The sequence below is a fragment of the Helianthus annuus genome, chromosome 2, assembly GCF_002127325.2.
Source record: "Helianthus annuus cultivar XRQ/B chromosome 2, HanXRQr2.0-SUNRISE, whole genome shotgun sequence".
Classification (NCBI taxonomy): domain Eukaryota; kingdom Viridiplantae; phylum Streptophyta; class Magnoliopsida; order Asterales; family Asteraceae; genus Helianthus; species Helianthus annuus.
Window position 1 is genome coordinate 5,660,814 of NC_035434.2, and position 9,699 is coordinate 5,670,512.

General features: G+C 42.8%; 1 long non-coding RNA gene across 4 annotated transcripts; it reads right to left on the reverse strand.

The window, feature by feature from the left end:
- Positions 1-4,520: 4,520 nt before the first annotated feature.
- On the reverse strand, positions 4,521-9,146 carry LOC110926684. Of its 4 annotated transcripts, none has more exons than XR_004880369.1 (4): positions 8,447-9,146; positions 7,996-8,336; positions 6,597-6,673; positions 6,371-6,385 (listed from the first exon to the last, which is right to left on the reverse strand). It is a non-coding gene; the product is annotated as an uncharacterized LOC110926684 (long non-coding RNA). The 4 variants fall into 4 exon arrangements; XR_004880364.1 differs by having other exon boundaries at positions 6,597-6,684; positions 8,447-9,144; XR_004880371.1 differs by lacking the exons at positions 6,371-6,385; positions 6,597-6,673 and adding an exon at positions 4,521-4,539 and having other exon boundaries at positions 8,447-9,140.
- Positions 9,147-9,699: the final 553 nt, after the last annotated feature.

The window sequence follows — 9,699 nt, forward strand, 5'->3', positions numbered from 1 at the left end:
GCCTCGAATGGAGCGGCTTGTATGCTGGAGTGATAACTGTTATTGTACGAGAACTCCACCAAAGGGAGATGCTTTTCCCAGCTATTGCCAAAATCAATAACACATGCCCGAAGCATGTCTTCTAGAGTTTGAATCGTGCGCTCAGATTGCCCATCCGTCTGAGGGTGATAAGCCGTGCTCATATCTAACCGAGAGCCAAAAGCCTTGTGCATTGCTTGCCATAGTTCTGACGTGAATCATGCATCGCGATCTGAAATGATAGAGGTGGGCACCCCGTGCCTTGAGACTACTTCTTTCAAGTATATGTCAGCTAGTGTGGAAAACTTGTCAGTTTCTTTGATAGCCAAGAAATGAGCAGACTTGGTGAGTCGATCCACGATCACCCAAATAGTATCGTTCCCACGCTGGGATCTAGGTAAGCTTGTAACAAAATCCATGGAAATTTCCTCCCATTTCCACTGTGGGATCTTTGGTTGCTGGAGTAAGCCTGCTAGTTTCTGATACTCTGCCTTGACTTTTGCACAAGTCAAGCATTTGCTGACATAGGTAGCGATGCGGGCCTTCATGCTAGGCCACCAATAAGTAGTTCTGATGTCGTGGTACATCTTATCCGACCCTGGATGTACCGAGTAGCGGGACTTGTGAGCTTCATCCATTACCAGCTCGCGTAAGTCTCCATAAAGTGGGACCCAAATACGCCCAGTTACATAGTAGGCGCCATCTTCCTTCTGTTCTAATCGTTGCCTTGAGCCGCGTAGGGCTTCAGCCCTGACGTTTTCTAGTTTCAATGCTTCTACCTGAGCATCTCGTATCTGAGCAGGAAGACTAGACTGAATGGTGAGCTGCAAGGCTCGCACGCGTCTAGGTAGAGTGTCTTTCCGACTGAGGGCGTCAGCCACAACATTGGCTTCGCCTGGATGGTACTTGATGGCGCATTCGTAATCGTTCAAAAGTTCGACCCATCTTCGTTGACGCATGTTCAATTCCTTCTGTCTGAAGATATGCTCGAGACTCTTGTGATCGGTGTAAATAGTGCACTTGGTACCGTACAGGTAGTGTCGCCATATCTTGAGTGCAAAAACAACAGCTCCCAGCTCTAAATCGTGCGTCGTGTAGTTCCGTTCATGAACCTTGAGTTGGCGCGAAGCATAAGCAATGACCTTGTCGCGCTGCATTAACACACATCCAAGACCCTGGATGGATGCATCACAGTATACTACAAAATCGTCCGTGCCCTCTGGCAATGAGAGGATAGGTGCACTGCAAAGTCTATCCTTTAAGTGCTGAAAAGCAGTTTCCTGATTGTTGCCCCAACGGTAGGTGACACCCTTCTGTGTCATTAGTGTAAGCGGCTGAGCAATCTTTGAGAAATCCTTGATGAACTGTCTGTAATATCCCGCCAAACCCAAGAATTGACGTATTTCCGTTGGTGTACGTGGTGCAGGCCAGTTTCTGAACGAATCTACCTTGGATGGATCAACATGAATCCCATCCTTGTTTACCACGTGGCCTAGAAAGTGGACTTCACGAAGCCAGAAGTCACATTTTGAAAACTTGGCGTACAGCTGTTCCTTTCGTAGAAGTTCCAAAATCAATCGTAAATGTTGCTCGTGTTCCTCCTGACTCTTGGAGTAGATCAGGATGTCGTCGATGAAAACAATGACGAACTTGTCTAGATAGGGTTTACACACCCTGTTCATAAGATCCATGAAAACTGCAGGCGCGTTCGTAAGCCCAAAAGGCATGACAAGAAACTCGTAGTGGCCGTAGCGAGTTCTGAATGCGGTTTTGGAGACGTCCTCATCCCGGACTCTCAGCTGATGGTATCCTGACCTCAAGTCTATCTTGGAGTAGTAACTCGACCCTTGCAACTGGTCGAATAGGTCGTCTATACGCGGAAGAGGATAACGGTTCTTCACCGTCACCTTGTTGAGTTCCCGGTAGTCTATGCACATCCTGAAGGTACCGTCCTTCTTTTTCACAAATAACACTGGAGCTCCCCAAGGCGAAGAGCTAGGACGAATAAAGCCCTTTTCCAAGAGCTCTTGTAGCTGCTTTGACAGTTCTTCTAGTTCAGTTGGTGCTAAACGATACGGTGCACGAGCTATGGGTGCTGCTCCTGGAGCGAGCTCGATTTGAAATTCGAGCTGACGATGAGGCGGTAGACCAGGTAAATCTTCAGGAAACACTTGAGGGAAGTCGCGTACAACTGGAATGTCTTCCAACTTCTTTTCTTTCGCTGATACGTCAGTAACGAGTGCCAAAATAGCGGTGTGACCCTTCCGCAAACATTTCTGAGCCTTCAAGAAAGAGATGATGCCAACCTCAGCACCACTCTTGTCGCCTTGAACTTCGAGATGTTCTTGACCAGAACGGGGAATACGAATGGTCTTCTCGCTGCATAAAATTTCTGCCTGATGTTGGGATAACCAATCCATCCCAATAACGATATCGAAGCTTCCCAAGACTATGGGAATAAGATCAATGGAGAAAGCTTGACCGGCTAAGACAATACTACAACCCCTGACTACCTGCGTGGCTTCTAGACTCTTACCATTAGCTAATTCTACTACATGTTTGGTGGTTAAGAGTGTTGGTGCACGTTTTAACAATTTACTGTCTTTCAACGATATATAACTTGTATCCGCACCCGAACCAAATAAAACAGTAACATAAATGTCGTCGAGAAGAAACTTACCCATAACCACATTGGGATCGTTCATTGCGTCTCCTCGCCCCAGCACGAATGCACGTCCCCTTGCTTCATTGCCATTGTTGTTGTTTCCCCCGTTGTTGTTGTTCCCATTGCCCTGGTGATTGTTGTTGTTGCGATTCTGGTTCTGGTTCAATTGAGGGCAATCGCGTTTGAAATGACCTTCAGCCCCACACTGGAAACATCCCCGGTTTCCACGCTGTGGCTGCTGCTGCTGTGGGTTTTGTGGAGCTGGTAGTTGCGGTTGCTGGTTCTGATTCGCAGGCCATGGGCTCCTACAGTCTTTGGCCTCGTGACCCATCTTGAGACACCTTTGGCAACGACCCTTGTTGCACTGGCCGTTGTGGTGTCTGTTGCAGTTGTGACACTTGGGGTGAAATCCTTGATATCTTCTCTGTCCGCGACTACCAGAAGATTGCTGACTAGGACTCTGGTAGTGGTCAGTCTTCTGTTGCTGAACTTGAGACTGAACTGTTGCTGAACCCTTGCTAGAATCCCCATCCCACTATCTTTTGTTGTCACTGGGAGTAGTAGGAGTAGCGGCTGAAGTGGTAGCACCGATGCGTTTGGGCAACTTGTTCTGTTCCACCGCCTGATCGGTGAGGCGATGAGCAAGACGCTGGATGTCTTGGATGTTGTCGAGGTTAGCCGATGTCACATGGCTCTGAATCTCTGAGGCTAGACCCTTGAGGTACAATTCGATGCGCTTGATTGGAGGGTCCACCATGGTTGGACACAAGATGGCCAGTTCGTTCGACCGCTTCGTATAAGCTTCAATTTCCGACCCCGTCATTTTCAGATGATAAAGCTCCACTTCCAACTTGTGGATGTCATCACGCGTGCAGTATTCTCGTTTGATGAGTTCCTTCAAATCGTTCCAAGGGGTGGCGTTAGCAGCTGCCAACCCTAGAATCTGAACTTGCGCGTTCCACCAGGTTAGCGCGATTCCTTCCAACGTACTAGTGGCGTACTTGACCCTGCGAGCCTCAGGGCATTCACACATCTCGAATACCGACTCGAGCTTCTCAAACCAATGGAGTAGTCCCACTGCTCCTTCTGTGCCACTGAATGTGCTTGGACGACAGTCCATGAAGTTCTTGAAAGTGCAGACAGGTTGCTGTGCGGGTTGACCTCCTGCTTGTGCGGCTGCAAGTGCCGCAGTGACTTGTTCGTTAATGAGAGCCGTCAACTGGGCTTGAGTCATGTTAACACGTCCAGACATGATCTTCATAGTAAAAGTAGCATAAGCGAGAATGGTTCGCGAGTAGTGCGATGACAGAAGAGTGTAAGCACATAGGTATTCTCATGCAATAGTGTCATGTGTATCTAAGCGTACCACGAGCAAAGTTCTATGTAATTCTAGCAAACAGGTAATAAACTTAAACCATATTACCTAGGATGTCGAGTCTTGCACGTGGAGCGAAGCGTCGTTGTGGATCGTTGAGAGCACTGTTCTGGTTATAGTCTGGTTTTAATAAAACGTTTTCCCCTTATTAAAACCTAGTTCTCTATAACCAATGGCTCTGATACCAATCTGTCACACCCCCAAAATCCACCCGCGGAGTACCACCGCATGGAGGCGTGACATGACCAGGATCAAGCCATCAATCATATCGAACATAGTGTATAATAGTTAAAGTAGTTCATAAAACCAATTCAATACAATTGATGTTCAAACCAAACTTTGTTTAAGTAGCGGAAGCATGTAAGTAAACCCAACATAAATAATAAAGTATGAAATGTCAAAAGTGTTTAACGAAGCATTCACGATCCATGCCCACAACGACCTGCTCCTCCTTGTGCAAGCTCCATATGTACCTAAGGTCCTGTAAGGCATGCAGCAGAGAGTCAACAACTAGTTGAGCGAGTTCACAGAAAGTAAGTTCGTTATAACAAATCATATATGCATTTAGTGGGGGCTTCCCATGTAAGTATGTACTAATAGTGGGGGTTTCCCATGATTATATTTATTACTAATGGGGGCTTCCCATGTTTATCCTTATTTCCAGTGGGGGATTCCCACGTTTATCCTTTCTAACGGGGGCTTCCCATGTTTATACTTACTAGACTATTTGCAACCATGAATGTTCTTCTTAATCCGAGAACAGGAATACGTACACGGTCACGTAGGATTTACGTGAGTGCCCTTCCCCGAGGACAGTGGTACGTGTGGGGTTTAGGTAGGATTTACGTAAGTGTCCTTCCGACCCGGAAGACAGTAGTAGGTATGAGTTTACGTTGGTTTTACGTAAGTGTCCTCCCGACCCGGGAGACAATGGTAAATACTAGCTTACGTAGGTTTTACGTAAGTGTCCTGACTAACCTGAGGACGATGGTCTATAGTCTAGCAATAGCGTAAGTACGAGTAATTATCCAATTCAAATCTTCCAACCCAATTCCCACCCGGGAATCCCATGCCTTGGCTGTGTGAACTCACCTTGGTTTGCTCGGCAGATACACAAAAAGGTTTCTTGAACTAAGAGTGGTCAACCACGTCCTAACAGGGTTACCATACAAGTCAGGTTTTGACTCAAGTAATGCACGTATGTATCACACAAGTTAACACGTTACAAGCACATATAGATCGTGGCAAAACATTAATCATGTAATTACATAACATAATACCTCTTGTACGATTCAAGAGCATTGGGCTCGCACAAGTCTAATCGTCTTGTGCGGTCCACTTGATGTTTCCCAAACATACCCGGCCCAATAATCAATCCCAACAGAATACGGCCCAATTTAAATAACACGTAAGTGACTTATGCGATCCAAGCAGACTTGTGCGATCTGCTTGGGTTGTGCGACTAGGTTTGGGCTTGTTCGGCCCAACAGCATAACAACATTACATTTCGTGTGATCCAGCAAGCCTTGTGCGACTGAAGACATCTTGTGCGACTGACAAGGCTTGTGCGACTAGGCTCATTGTGCGAGTAGACCTCTTGTGCGACCAAGAGGTCTTGTGTGATCAGATCAGATCTTGCATGATCTGATCTTGTGCGATTGGTTTTAAATTCCGAAAATCATTCCAATAATCATGCTCATCGGTTACAACCTCAATCAATTCGTTTTGACCAATTTCAATAGTTCCATAACTGAGATTTATCAATCAACACAATTCTAGATCTTACCATGATCCATAATCGATCAAGCAAGCATTTTCCATACAATTTCTAATCGAACAAAGCATGAACAACTCATCAACATTCAATCGGGTTAAACCCTATAATCTAAACATATTATCCGAGTTTAACTACATCATGGCCGAAACATCATTGTTCAAACATATCATCCCAATTCCTTATTATGATCTGATTCATAACCATACAACTAACAATAAACATTTGATTCCAAATCATCATGCAACCCTATAGGTCCGAGTGCAAGTGTAAAGCCCGAATGGGCTTGTGCGATCGGGTCTATGTTGTGCGATCCGGTTCATGCAACACATATTCATGCACATAACATAACATGCATTCATTCATTAAAAGCACATAACACATAACTTTCATATAATCATTCACGTTCATAGAATCACATATCATTCACATACGTTACATAACTCACAAGAATAGGTTCGAAATACGAGTTGTCACAATTTTATCCCAGCCTCTAAGGCTGAACCTCCCCAACCTCTAAGGCTAACTCCCCAGTCTCTTAGACGATCCATCCCTAGTCATGAAAATCATTCACATTTCGATAACACGCATTTGTTTTGTAAAAACCGGTATATTTAGTATATTCCATTCGTAACATGATTTAGAAATATGAGTTTTTGTTCGTTCAAAAACTTTGTATGTTCTTGCAAAACGTGCATGTCTTTCCACCACCGAAAACATTTATAAAAATGTAAAACAGTAAAAAGTGGGGATTATGAACTCACCTGAATTGCCTTGTGCAAAGCGAGCTAATTACGACTTCGTGGTGTCGTTTCCAAGACGAGACTCGCTAGTGTCCATTCTACAATATTCCTAACACGGAATATCTAATAAGTTTCTAAATAAACGTAGTAACTAAACTACGTGTCATCGAGCTCTACCAAATCGTTAGTCGAACGATTCGACGGTAAGTTATTAACTTAACGAAAATGATTAAGTTATACTTGTTTAGTTTCGCTTAATGTGGTTAATAATCAATAAGTCTTGAAAAGACTTGATTCTTGAGAGATTGAAAATAAATAAATATTTATATAAAAATATAAATATATTGTTGAAATTGCGTTAGCCGTCTCGAGTTGTCGTATGTGTACAAAAAGAATATTTATATGAAAATATCATATAACAAACCCGTGTCATATAATGCGTCTCGTATATATTCGTCAAAGTATATGTAGATGCCGTTTAGGCGTTTTGAAATAAATATAAAAAGTTATATTTATTTTATAAAAGGGTCGTTGAGTTGTCGTGTTTGAAAATAGCTATGACTATATTTATTTTATAAAAGAATTCGACTTGTTCATGTCGGGAAATAAATACATAACTATATGTATTTGTATAAGCGAATTCGTGTGGTACGGTATTTGAAGTAAATATAAAAACTATATTTATTTCCATAGAATGAATTCGTGTCGTTGATATTTGAAATAACATATAAACTATATTTAAGTTTATAAAAGAATCATCGTTTTGTTTGATGTTCGAAATTTATAAATTACATTCATTTTATAAAACCAAACCATGTTGTTTGTCGTTTGAAATAAATACATAAACTATATTTATTTTCATAAAAAAAAGAAGTCGTGTTGTTTGTCGTTTGGCGTAAACTATGTTTACCTTTAGAAAAGAATTCGTCGAATTTTTCGAAGTTTAAAATAAATATAATAACTATTTTTATTACCGTAAATAATGTCCGAAGTAAGTAAAAAAACTATTCTTTTTGTTTTTATAAGAAAATTCGAGTCGTTAAACCTTTGAAAATAAATATAAAAATTATTATATTTATTTTGTAAAATACTTAGCGTGATTGACACATTTGTGAATTATAAAGTGCCATTTGAGAAAAAATGCATCCGCTTTTTGTTTTATGTAGGTCATTTGAATAAAAACGTGTTTTCGTTTTACGGATTTTCTCGAAAAACGGGCAGCGTTGCCTCTGTTTTTGGACGCCACCGACAACACAAGTTGTCGTTATTTTTCAAAATTCAACAATTATTCAGTTATCAATATAATTTTGTAAGAACGATAAAATGTAATCTACTGCTAATCCCAATCGGTTCGAGCTCGTTTTCAAAGTAATAATATAAAGACAATATAAAATCAATGTGTTCGCCGTTAAAACTTTACCAAAAATCTCGTATCGAAAGCTGAGTTGTCCGAGTCAACCGGGCTGACCGAGTTGACTCGCTGAGTTGACTGAGTTGACCGAGTCAACTGAGTTGACTCGGGTTAACCGAGTTGACTTGGTTTGCCCAAGTAGACCCGAATCCATGAACCGCGAACCGAACCGACCTGGCTGACCACTTTTGACCATCTTTGACCTGCTCATGACCGAACCCGAAACTGTTGAACCGAATCTGACCCGAAGTGCCACTAAAACTAATTTAACTTGAGCCAGACTCCAACTTGCCTGCTGTGTCGTTACCGGTGCCGCCGGTGACTCTGACGCCGGTCGACAGCCGACACCCCTAACATCATCAACATCATCGTCACAACATTCCCTCAAGAAACAACCATGAGTTAAGAACAACAGATCTTTAAAAAAAGGAAGAAGATGACGGAAAAGAAAAATGTTTACCGGAGAAATAACACACTCGAACCACGGCTGCCTCTGTTGAACTACCACCTTCATGGCTCCGATCGAAAGACCAACGCCGGAAATGAATTCGGGACGTCTGATTTAGGAGGGGGTGCCTTTTGTTCGCCGAAAAATTCAACCGCCACCACCGCCGTAGCGGCGGCAGCGCCGCTGGAAGTCCTTCGCCGGCCGCTACCTTCTTTCGTCGATCATCGCCGGGTCACCTTCAGTGGTGACCGGCCGTCGTTGCTTGTCACCCGTCGCCGGCCAGGTGCTCGACCAGAGAGAGTTAGAGGGGTGTTGAGGGGATGAGATTTGAAAGTTGGAAATCTCTTTTGTATTGCAGAGAGGGATTGAGAGGGTGTTTGGTTTGGATTTTTATCTTGTAAAGTTGAAGAAATTAGGGGGGGGGGGGGGGGGGGGGCCTCATATATGTGTGGTTGTAACCGAGAAAGAGAGGAAAGACAGACATTAAGTCTATGGGTTCAGTGTTTGAGTGAATATATGTTGAGAATGAAAAGAGATTGGGTGAAACACCCCTTATTTATAGAGATGTTGTGATCTTGTGTGTTCCTTTAGGAGAAATGATAGAGATGAAGTTCTCTGTGTATTTGGAATGGGTTTTGTATGTGTGTATAAATCTGTAGAGGGAGAGGAGTATTTATGGTGGGATGTGGGTGTATTGTCTAATGTGTTTCCCTTTAGTTCTGCGTATATAGATCCATAGAGATTTTATAGAAATCTTGTTGAGATTTTGAGGATTTTGGAACGATTTGCTAAGATTTAGTAAAATCTTATAGATCTTGATAGGATCTTGTAGGATTTGTAGAGATCTTGAGAGATCTAATATATTATGTGCGGGTTTAAGCTTGTGGGTTTTGGGCTTGGGCCCAGGGCTTACAAGCCTATCTCATGTGTAAGTGGCCCGTAATTCCTACGAGACCCGTTGTCAAATTCTGAACTCGGTTTAACGTCAAAAATTAAAATAAAAAAATACGGTCGGTAGTCGTTGTTTGCATGCATTCTCTTTGGTTTCAATCCGTTGTCGCTTAACGTTTCGCAGGTTTCTCTGTAAACCACCGTTCGCGCACTGTAAAGTCGGATAGGCGTTCTTAGGCACTCCAAAGGCCTAATTAAGTTAATTTACGTCTTAAACACTATTTATTTTCGCGTTAATCATCTGTTAATCACGTAATAGGAGCCGTAAATCACCGGTTGTCACAGATAAAGAGAATGAGATCTTCTTATAACCA